At 37.7% G+C, this 9759-nt stretch overlaps 1 protein-coding gene across 9 annotated transcripts in view; it reads right to left on the bottom strand.

Annotated features, from left to right (window-relative positions):
- NTNG2 (netrin G2) overlaps positions 1-9759 on the bottom strand; it is a 196368-nt gene that overhangs the window by 40421 nt on the left and 146188 nt on the right. The gene's annotated exons all lie outside the window — the stretch shown is intronic.

The following is a 9759-nucleotide window of genomic DNA, read 5'->3' on the forward strand; positions in this document are numbered from 1 at the left end:
AAAAAAACTCTCCTACATCAGAAACACCCTTAAATCTACAGGCAGTTTGCAAGTGAACATCACCCCATCTGATTAACTTTAATTAGACCCTTTTAGGCTATTGCAGGTGACAAAGTGAAATAGGAACAGAAGAGCTAGTGTAATGCTACACTACTAAGTTGGGAGACAAATGCATCCACTAAGACCAAGGGGGAAAAAGAGTCGTACCCATGGATGGTATTGATTTTATTGTTATTTCAGGTATGAATACATTGAGGGAGGTCCTCTTAGTGGGACAGAGGCATTCAAAATAAAAGGAAACAGATGTGTACTTTCAGTGGAAACTTTTTTTTTTTTTTTTTTTTAGCCAAAGTCATTTTTGATGAGACGGTTTTTAGGATCAAGTGTTTTATAGAGATTTGTCAGTTCTTCAGGTGTATGTTCAGTAAACATATGCCAACATAAATAGTTGAAAATTCCACTTGCAAAACTGAGCTATATTACTGTAATGAAAGTGAAGATCAAATTTAGGCATTATGAAAAAAATTCTGTGTATGTAAACTCAAGAACAAAATGGAATACTTTGCAGTTTACATTAGATTTGATAGTAGATTTGATATTTTTTTCCTTTATTTTAACTTGGTGATCCTGTGAAAAACACACTTCTTGTTCCACGGTTTCAACACTTACTGTACTGTATCTATGGACAAGCAGTGTGGTCACCCTATGACAGGAAGCATGCAACCACCTTAACAGAACAACCTCCATTTACTTACAAAGGATGTCCCAATATACTACAGCACTGCCTGCAGAGTGTACAGACAGATAACATTGCAGAGTGTACAGGGAAGCTGTGATGGACAGATGGAATGAAACACATTCATTTTTTCTATTTACAGACCAAGACAGTAAAATGTTAGGGCCTACGCACACCTCAAACTAGAACTATGGGAAAATACTAAAATGATACATGATGCAGTCTGTCAATAGTATTTGCATGGATTTTCTTCTAACACATACATATAGTTGTGTTACCTATACTTGTAAATACTACCAGCAGATACCTTTGTTATCCACAGGGTGACAACATTTTTCACCCTGCTGTGAAATGGTACAGCAGCATGTCCAAAATGAACATGTAGTTTAAAATAGACTGTAATAAGTGATAAACAAAATTAAAGCTAAATTCCAGCTAACATTTGTTAAGCAGAAGCAGGAGCAGTGTTTGCCTATGATCAACTCACTTCTCAGACAGTAGTACAAAAGTTTCAGGAGTCACTAATTCCCACTCCATTCAAAACTAACTGAATAAAAAGTGGCCAGAGTTCAGCTATTTGCTTTATATCAGTGCTGTATATGTATTCCTTTGTTCCCAGCCTTATCCCTGTCCAGGCTTGTTTGATCTTCTACTATTTTTTTTCACAACACATGATTTTCACAGCATAACACCAAAGTCATTTTGGAGAAGGTCTACAATATCTGGCTACAAATGACAAAATGGCTGTTTATATACAATAATTCAGGTATTCATGACACCCCACATCCACCCCTTTAATATCTACCTTTATATGTCAGGTGTCTCTTCTTCTTTCTTTTCCACTGTCTCTTCTTCTCTGTCATCTCCATCACTTTTGCTTTTGCATTCCACCCCTCTCTGTCTCCACTTCTTCTCCTGCAGTTATTCTTTATCCCATCTATTCCTACCATTATTTCCCTGAACCAATTCCCTCACTTCTCCCCCTCTATTATGTGTTTCTTTTCTACTCCTCTTCTTTATCGAACTTCATCCCTCCTTGCTCTTCTTAAACAGTCATATAGGTCAGGTGTTTACATTCATTTTGCCATGGAAATCATGAAATTGGTTTATTTTGCGACAAGAAAAAAAAATTATTTGAGAGCTTGGATTTGGTTATTGTGTGGTTTAAAGGTAACATTTAAGCTAGCATTAAGGTAGCATTTGAGATGACAGAGGTGGGGTAAGGAGGTTGAGTTATAGGTTTAGCTAAGGTTTAGGCTTAGAAAAAAAAATTTGGTTGAGCTTTAGGCCTTAAGCTGTGTACACACTTCCAATAATTATCATTGGAAACGAACGCCGAACAACCGATTGGCCGAAAAACGTTCACAAAAAAGGTGGCCAAGGACGCCGATGAACGAGGATTGACGTTGGAAATGAACGACCGCGACAGCGGATCTGATTGACCAACGATCGTTTGCTTTCTATCGTGTGTACGGTCGTTCAGTGATCGTGCATGTTTCTGCAATACACTTTCTCCTTTACATGTCACTCCCTGCATCGTTCAAACGATTGTGTCCAGCGTGTGTACACTATTGGTGGATTATGATTATACGTTACAGCATGTACAGAATTGTGCACAATGCGATTGTTCAAATATAATCGTGCATAATCGTTGATCGGTCATAATCGTTCATTTCCTAACGATAATTATTGGAAGTGTGTACCTAGCTTTGGAGTTTGGGGAGGGGGGAGGCCAAGGTTTAGGGTTAAAGTTAGGAGGTTCAGAAAAGGTTTAGGGTTGGGTTAATTAGATAAGTCAAGGTTTGGAGTAAGAGTTAGATGGTAGACAAAGGTTTAGTTTAGATTTCTATTATTCTGATATCATCTCTCGTCTGGACTACTGTAACATCCTCCTCTCTGGTATTCCACTAACCCGACTCTCACCTTTACAATCTATTAGCCTTATCCATCCTTCCCATAGCTCCTCTTCTGCTACCTGTCTTTGTAGTTTTCTTCTTTGGCTTCCATTTCACTTTAATTAAATTCAAGCTCATGTGCTTTGCCTTCAAATCTCTCCACAGTTCTTGTCCCAATTACCTTTCTGAGCTGGTAAAAAATACTCCCCTAGCTGCACTCTTCGTTCCTCCAATGACCTACTACTGACTTCCTCACTCATAACCTCATCACACGCATGGCTTCAAGACTTTTCTAGAATTGCCTCAACTCTCTGTAATGGTCTTCCTCCTCCTTCTCGGCTTGCTCATTTAAAACAGCACTCAAAACCCATTTTTTTCAAACTTGCCTACCCATCTTTTTCTGTCTTTTAAAACCCTCACTACTTCTCACCACTACATATCTCCCCTCCCATTGTGTGTTACTTCCCCCACCTCCTAGATTGTAAGTTCTTCGGGGCAGGATCTTCTCCACCTCTTGTCACTGTCTGTATTTGTCTGTCATTTGCAACCCCTAGTTAATGTACAGCACCTCATAATATGTTGGCGATATATAAATCCTGTTTATTAATATTATTAATAATAATAATAATAATATTAATAATAATAATAATTTTTAAGCTAAGGGTTAAGGGATAGAGATAGGGGGATAGGCTAAGATTTGAAGTTAGAGTTGGAGGACAGGCTAAGGTTTAGAATTAAATGGGTAGGCTAGGATTTAAAGTGCGATTTAGGGGAATGCACTAAGCTTTAGGTTAAGCATAGATTAAGGTTATGGTTTGAGTTAGGGGATATGCTAAGGTTTAGGATTAGAGTTCTGAGATTAGGCTAAGGTTTAGGGTTAGATTTAGCTGATACGCTAAGGTTAAGGGTTGGAGTTAGGGGATAGGCTAACGTTTTGGGTTATAGTTAATTGATAGGTTAAGCTATTTTTGGACCTGCGTTAAAAAAACACAGCATTTACTGCTTCAGGCTAAACTGCTAGCTTTTGCAAATGATTATACAAACTTATGCAAGGACTTACAGAGACGTTTTTGGGGGTTTTTAAAGGCTCTATTTTTGTTGTGCTGGTGACAGTAAAGGGAATTATATTACTGCCCTTTACTTCCTCTACTCATTCCCAGGGTGTTGGTGGGCAGACATCAGGTGACCCTCTTGTAAAAGGGGATTTCCAGATATCAAATAAGCCCCCTACCCCCAGGCCTGCATTTCACCAAACCCTGGTTTGCAAATGCACCTGACTGCCCTTCTAACCACATGTGGGTTACCAATGCTCCTAGCTTCTCTTTGTTTTTATCTGGCCTACCAATGACCCTTGCTGCCTTTCCAACCACATGTGGGTTGCCATTGCACCTGGTGCAAACTAGTTTGTCTGACTCAAATACTCCTTGCTACACATCAAAAGACAAAACACCCATAAAAATCATTACCCTTTTTTTGTTGATGCCATGCTTCTATCTCCTCCTTCGCTGTTGGGAAGAAAAGTTCCACAATATTCATCCAAGCTTTCACCTTTGAATATGAGAGGTCAGATTTGTCCCACACCTCAAGATAGGTTAATCAGCTCTGCTGTGTCCAGGGGTCATTGTTGTCACTCTATAAGGGCAGAGGTGTTGTCACCTAAGACTACTTCCTGTCCTGAGCGCTGAGAGGAACTTTGCAGGCATCAAAAACATCTGGAAACAGCTCTAAAAAAAGTCTAAATACATCAGTCTAGACTTTTTTAAGCAGTTGTGATCTCTTTCCATCTAAGTCTGCAGGGGCGGCAGCTGCTCACAGAAGCCACAAGGAGCGTCTGGATCACTGCAAGATAACGCTGCCACCTGCACAATTGACAGACTCATACATTCTAATCTTATGTATTTTTTACAGATGTTTTGTAGAGTTAAAAATTCTACAAAACATCTGATTATACCACAGATGCTCACAGAAGCCACAAGGAGCGTCTGGATCGCTGCAAGATAACGCTGCTGCCTTTTACCACCTGCACAATTGACAGACTCATACATTCTAATCTTATCTATTTTTTTACAGATGTTTTGTAGAGTTAAAAATTCTACAAAACATCTGATTTTACCACAGGTCTGAACAAGCCTCTAGAGTTAAGCTGCGTACACACGTGCAATTTTTGTCATTGGAAAGGATCTTTAACGATCCTTTCCAACGACAAAGGACTACACGATGCATGAACGGTGCTGTACATACAGCACCGTTCTGCTCTATGGAGAGGGGAGGGGGAGAACGACAGAGCGGCACCCTGCTGCGCGCTCTCCCTCTTCCCTTGCATTAGGATCGCTCGTCGTTCATTGTTCGTGGATCCGCCAGGACAGATCCACGGACGATGAACGACGCCGACTGTACACACGCCAGATTCTCGCCCGATATCTTGCCGATGCTGATTATCAGGCAAGAAAAATCTGACGTGTGTACGCAGCTTTAGGGGGATAAACTAAGATTTAGAATTAAGTAGAAGCTAAACTAAGATTTAGGGTTACATTAAAGGTTAGGTTGTCATTTACAATTTTTTTTGTTTAAACATCATATGGAATACAAATTAACTCATTCACAATTTGTGGGTAAAAAAAAATTCGGTTGCTCCTCATCAGTTCATAGAAGCTATGAAGCAATATATAACATGTTTGCTCTTCTATTTCTCCCCTGTCTTTGTCCCTTTTCTCTTCCTGAACCTGGCTTTTTCTTTCTACTCTTCAAATTTCCGGTTATAGCCTGGTCTGTCTCCAGTTACTCAGGGGATCAATATATACAGGAAACACATTGACAGCTAAACTTAGCAGAAAAAGTGAGCTTTGGGCAGACCATTAAACATGGTGTCATACTCTGCAAGCTCGGTAATCAGAGAAGAATCACAAATACAGCTACAGGGTCCAAACAAAACACAGACAGACCATCCACATTACCACTGTAATGATTTCCATATTAACTCTGACACTTATTTAGGTGTATTGTAATACATTTGGACGATCATTTTATTGCTAAGTTAGCGGAAACGAAAATCTGCAGCAAGATTTAAATACATTGTGTCACTAAAAAATCATCAACAGATCTGTATTTAGTGTTTTTTAAAGTCCAACTCCACTTTATAAATATTTATTTATTGTTTGCATAAATGAAAGGGGAAGAGTTTACATTTCTTTTGTAGGTTTTTTGCATCTTTGACCTCATGGGGGATAGTTTCCTTTGTTCCCTTTTTTCTTATCCCTGTGACACCTATACAAGAACAAGGATGGGTTACTTGTCCCAAGGACATGAAGACACAGAATGCAATAATTTAACACCTATTTATTTTTTATTGAAATATATTTTTTGTCTGAGCACCCAATGAAAATGTTTACTAATATTTAATGTCCTAAAGTTGTCCCTACATGAACAGAAAAAAAGTCCACAGAGGTTCTAATGTTTCTTAGCTTAAACACATAATATAAAGTTTTGACCTGATATGGGCTTCTAATTTCAATATTCTACAGTACACACATCAAGTCTACTAGATTGTAAGCTCTTCGGGGCAGGGTCCTCTCCTCCTGTATCACTGTCTGTATTAGTCTGTCATTTTCCATCCCTATTTAATGTACAGCGCTGCGTAATATGTTGGCGCTATATAAATCCTGTTTAATAATAATAATAATAATAATAATAATAATAATAAAAAGTACGTACCTACTGCCATGGCAAAAGCACAGAGACAGCTTCCACTGTTCAGGCCCATTTTTATGTAAACCATTACAACAAAAACTACCTAGTGTTCCAAACAATGTTCTAGCTAAATTCCCAAAGATTAAACCTAACCTACTCTTAGATTTACCCCCCTTTTTTACCTCCTCTTCTTTCCAATTTATCCCTAAAGTCACTTTTACTTTTTACTTTTAACAATTTAGAGGAGTTTAAACTTTCGCATTCCTGAATAATCTGAAGCTGTGGTCTTGATTTCCTTCTCTCCTTCTTTTTAGTTATTTCCCTTTAGTTCCGTTTTTTATTCTTCACTGGATCTTGTTGTTTTTTTGTTGGTTTTCTCTTTATTTTTGTGTTTTGTAATTTTGTTATACAGAGCTTTGTTAACCCGAATTCCCTCATAAAAACTTTGAAACACCAAAGAAAAGCTTCAATTACCTTCTTGTTCACCTAATCATGTTTATTTGCAAACTACCTAATATCTAGATACCCAGGTCTTCTCTGAGAAACCCAAGTCTTAGTGACGTTTGCTTTATTTAAATTATAGGCAATATTGCAATTGTAGTCACATTTCAAATTTTGTCATATTCAAAGGGTAAATTCATTTTATCAGTGATCTGTCATTGCTCTCTTTTTTATTGTGCCAAGCTGCAAATTATGTGTTTAGCCTTCAGTCTTTATTTTTTAATATGGCTCCTGCACTTGGTGTGATTAACTATTACAAATGCAATGAATAGCAGGTGTGCACGGCAGAGGATGGCTAATAAATGTGGTTAATTTCATCCATGCAACTGTGTCAACTTTTTATTTCTTGTATAAACAGTATCCAATAAAAAAAAACTATTTATTCAAATCTATCCTACTAAGCAGATCATTCTTTCCTTTTTAATTTTTTCCATCTGACTGATTACTCAAAACAACAGACAGTTCCTCTTTCAACCAAGAAGTGAAGAAGGGTAGCATTTTTTTATTCCTGTGATATGAATGTCAGATCCCCTGGGTGTTCTCACATGTTAGCGGTCTCATTGCTGGTTTTGTCCTGCCAATGATTTAAGTGCTAAAATAGCCATGCACTAAATTAGCTGCGTAGTGACATTTTTATCCTTTTAACTCACATTTCATCAGAACTTTGCTTCTCCTGGCAGTATAATATCATCAATGACCTGTGACTAGACAGCTGACAATCCAAATTGCATTTTACAAATAATCACTTAGCAAGCATTTCTGAAATGGCCAAAAGTAATTGTGAGGATAGAAAACAGCCATATATGTGGAACACTGCGGTGTGATAGGCAGGACTGGATATCAGTTATAAAATACCCAAGAAAACCATTATCATGCCCTGCTCAGTGCCACAGATGTTTGCATGAAGACATGATAAAGAAATGTATATGGAGCACTGTAGTTATCATGTTTATCTTATTCTCAATGGCCACAGTTGTTTGGGATTACACAGTTCCACATTTTAATAAAACATATTTTGTGTGTTAATGTGTAAAAATATATTGTATGCTCTTTAATATGCTCTGGTTTTCTGGACATTTAAATAATTGCCTTTAAAGGAAATAAGCCACCCAAATGTTGCATTACTTAAAGGGACCCTAAATATTAGTATTGTCCCTGGTGACTCATACATGACTTAATGCTGGGGTGGTCAACACTCTTGATAAATAAGTGTCGAATACAGTTACTGGCATCATCAGAGGCTTAATACATACGGCAAGAAATTGCCAGAGACTGCAGAAACACCACAAGAATTGGTCAGAAACCAAACATACTGCGAGAGATGTTCAGAGACTGCAGATATACTTCAAAAGATGGCCAGGGACTGCAGACATACTTTGGAAAATGGTCAGAAACTGAGGACACAGTACAGGAGATTGGACAGAGGCAGCAATACAGCACTTGTTTTAGGAGGACATGCTTTAGGACAGCAGTCGCCAACTGGTGATCCGCAAGAAAAGTTTGGTGGTCCACAGAAAAATTTGGACATTATTTTCAAGTTTTATGTTTTAATAATAAAACAAAAATATTATTCAAATAAATTCTTATATTATGAGTGACAATTTTCGCCTTTATATTGTACTAAATTCATGAAATGTCCAAGAGATGGAAAAACAAGAGAGGCGCAGCGTGACGTCAATGCTCCAGTATTGTTTGGATCATTACAACAGTCACCCCGCTCCGTGAATACCAATTCTCATTGTTTTATTTTATTTGTTTTTTTCTCAGATGCTCTTTTAGATAAGTATGACCTTAACTGTGTATTTTCTTTAACTGTTAAATTTAATGGCATCAAATAGTTTGACATTGATAACTATCATTTCTTGTTTGGTCTTGGATTCAAATGAAATAAACCCCATAATGAGTAAGAAAAAGCAAACAATTATTTTGCATTTCTTTAGTAATACCAAAGATAATGCAACTAATAATAGTAGTAACAATAGTAATACTTCACTTAACCCTTAGCTGATTAATGAATCAGAGCCTCCACAGTCCTCGTCAGGCACCATTAGGAAGATCATTATTTTACGAATGTATTTATCTTTTTAAAAAAATTCATATTTAAAAATTTTTATTTTAGTGGTCCATGAGGTCCGAAAGGTTGGTGACCGCTGCTTTAGGAGATAGTCATAGCCTGGGAACATTTAACATAAAACTGCTAGAAACCATTGCTATTACAACCCCTTTACAAATCAATTTGTACATTTTTCGCATTTGTACTCCCTAAACTCTTCCTATAAACTACTCTAAACATAAAAATGATATAAGGTATACAGTAAAGAGAAAAAGAAAAAGTTTGCATAAACTAAGCAAAATACAAAATGTTGTGTGCAGCCTGGATTGGCACAAAATAAGTACCAAAGGAGCACATGTGGCCCTTGACTGTTGGATGGGCATGAAGCACTTATCTTAGTACTTAAGATTCTAGCGTCCAACTAATCCTTTCTTTTTTGTTTTGTATATACAGTGTTTCCCCGAAAATAAGACCTACCCCGAAAGTAAGACCTAGCACTATTTTGTAAACCTGCCCTAATATAAGACCTACCCCGAAAATAAGACCTACCCCGAAAGTAAGACCTAGCACTATTTTGTAAACCTGCCCTAATATAAGACCTACCCCGAAAATAAGACCTAGGAGAAAAAGAAAATAAAAGCATACATACTGGTAAATTAAAAAAGTACTCACCGAGACAGCTCCAGATATCTGATATATGATCCTGCGTGTGTGTCCTTTATGCTGGCTGCAGCATGTGTGTCTTTAATGCTGGCTGCAGGGTGTGTCTATTCCTGAGCCAAACTGAAAGTAAAAAGCCTGCACTGAACAAGGAAGCAAGCTGCTGATCCCTTCCCTAACGGAGATCCCTGCACTTAATTACGGGTAAGTGATCAGAAGGGGACAAT

Source organism: Pyxicephalus adspersus, chromosome Z (assembly GCF_032062135.1).
Source record: "Pyxicephalus adspersus chromosome Z, UCB_Pads_2.0, whole genome shotgun sequence".
Taxonomy (NCBI): domain Eukaryota; kingdom Metazoa; phylum Chordata; class Amphibia; order Anura; family Pyxicephalidae; genus Pyxicephalus; species Pyxicephalus adspersus.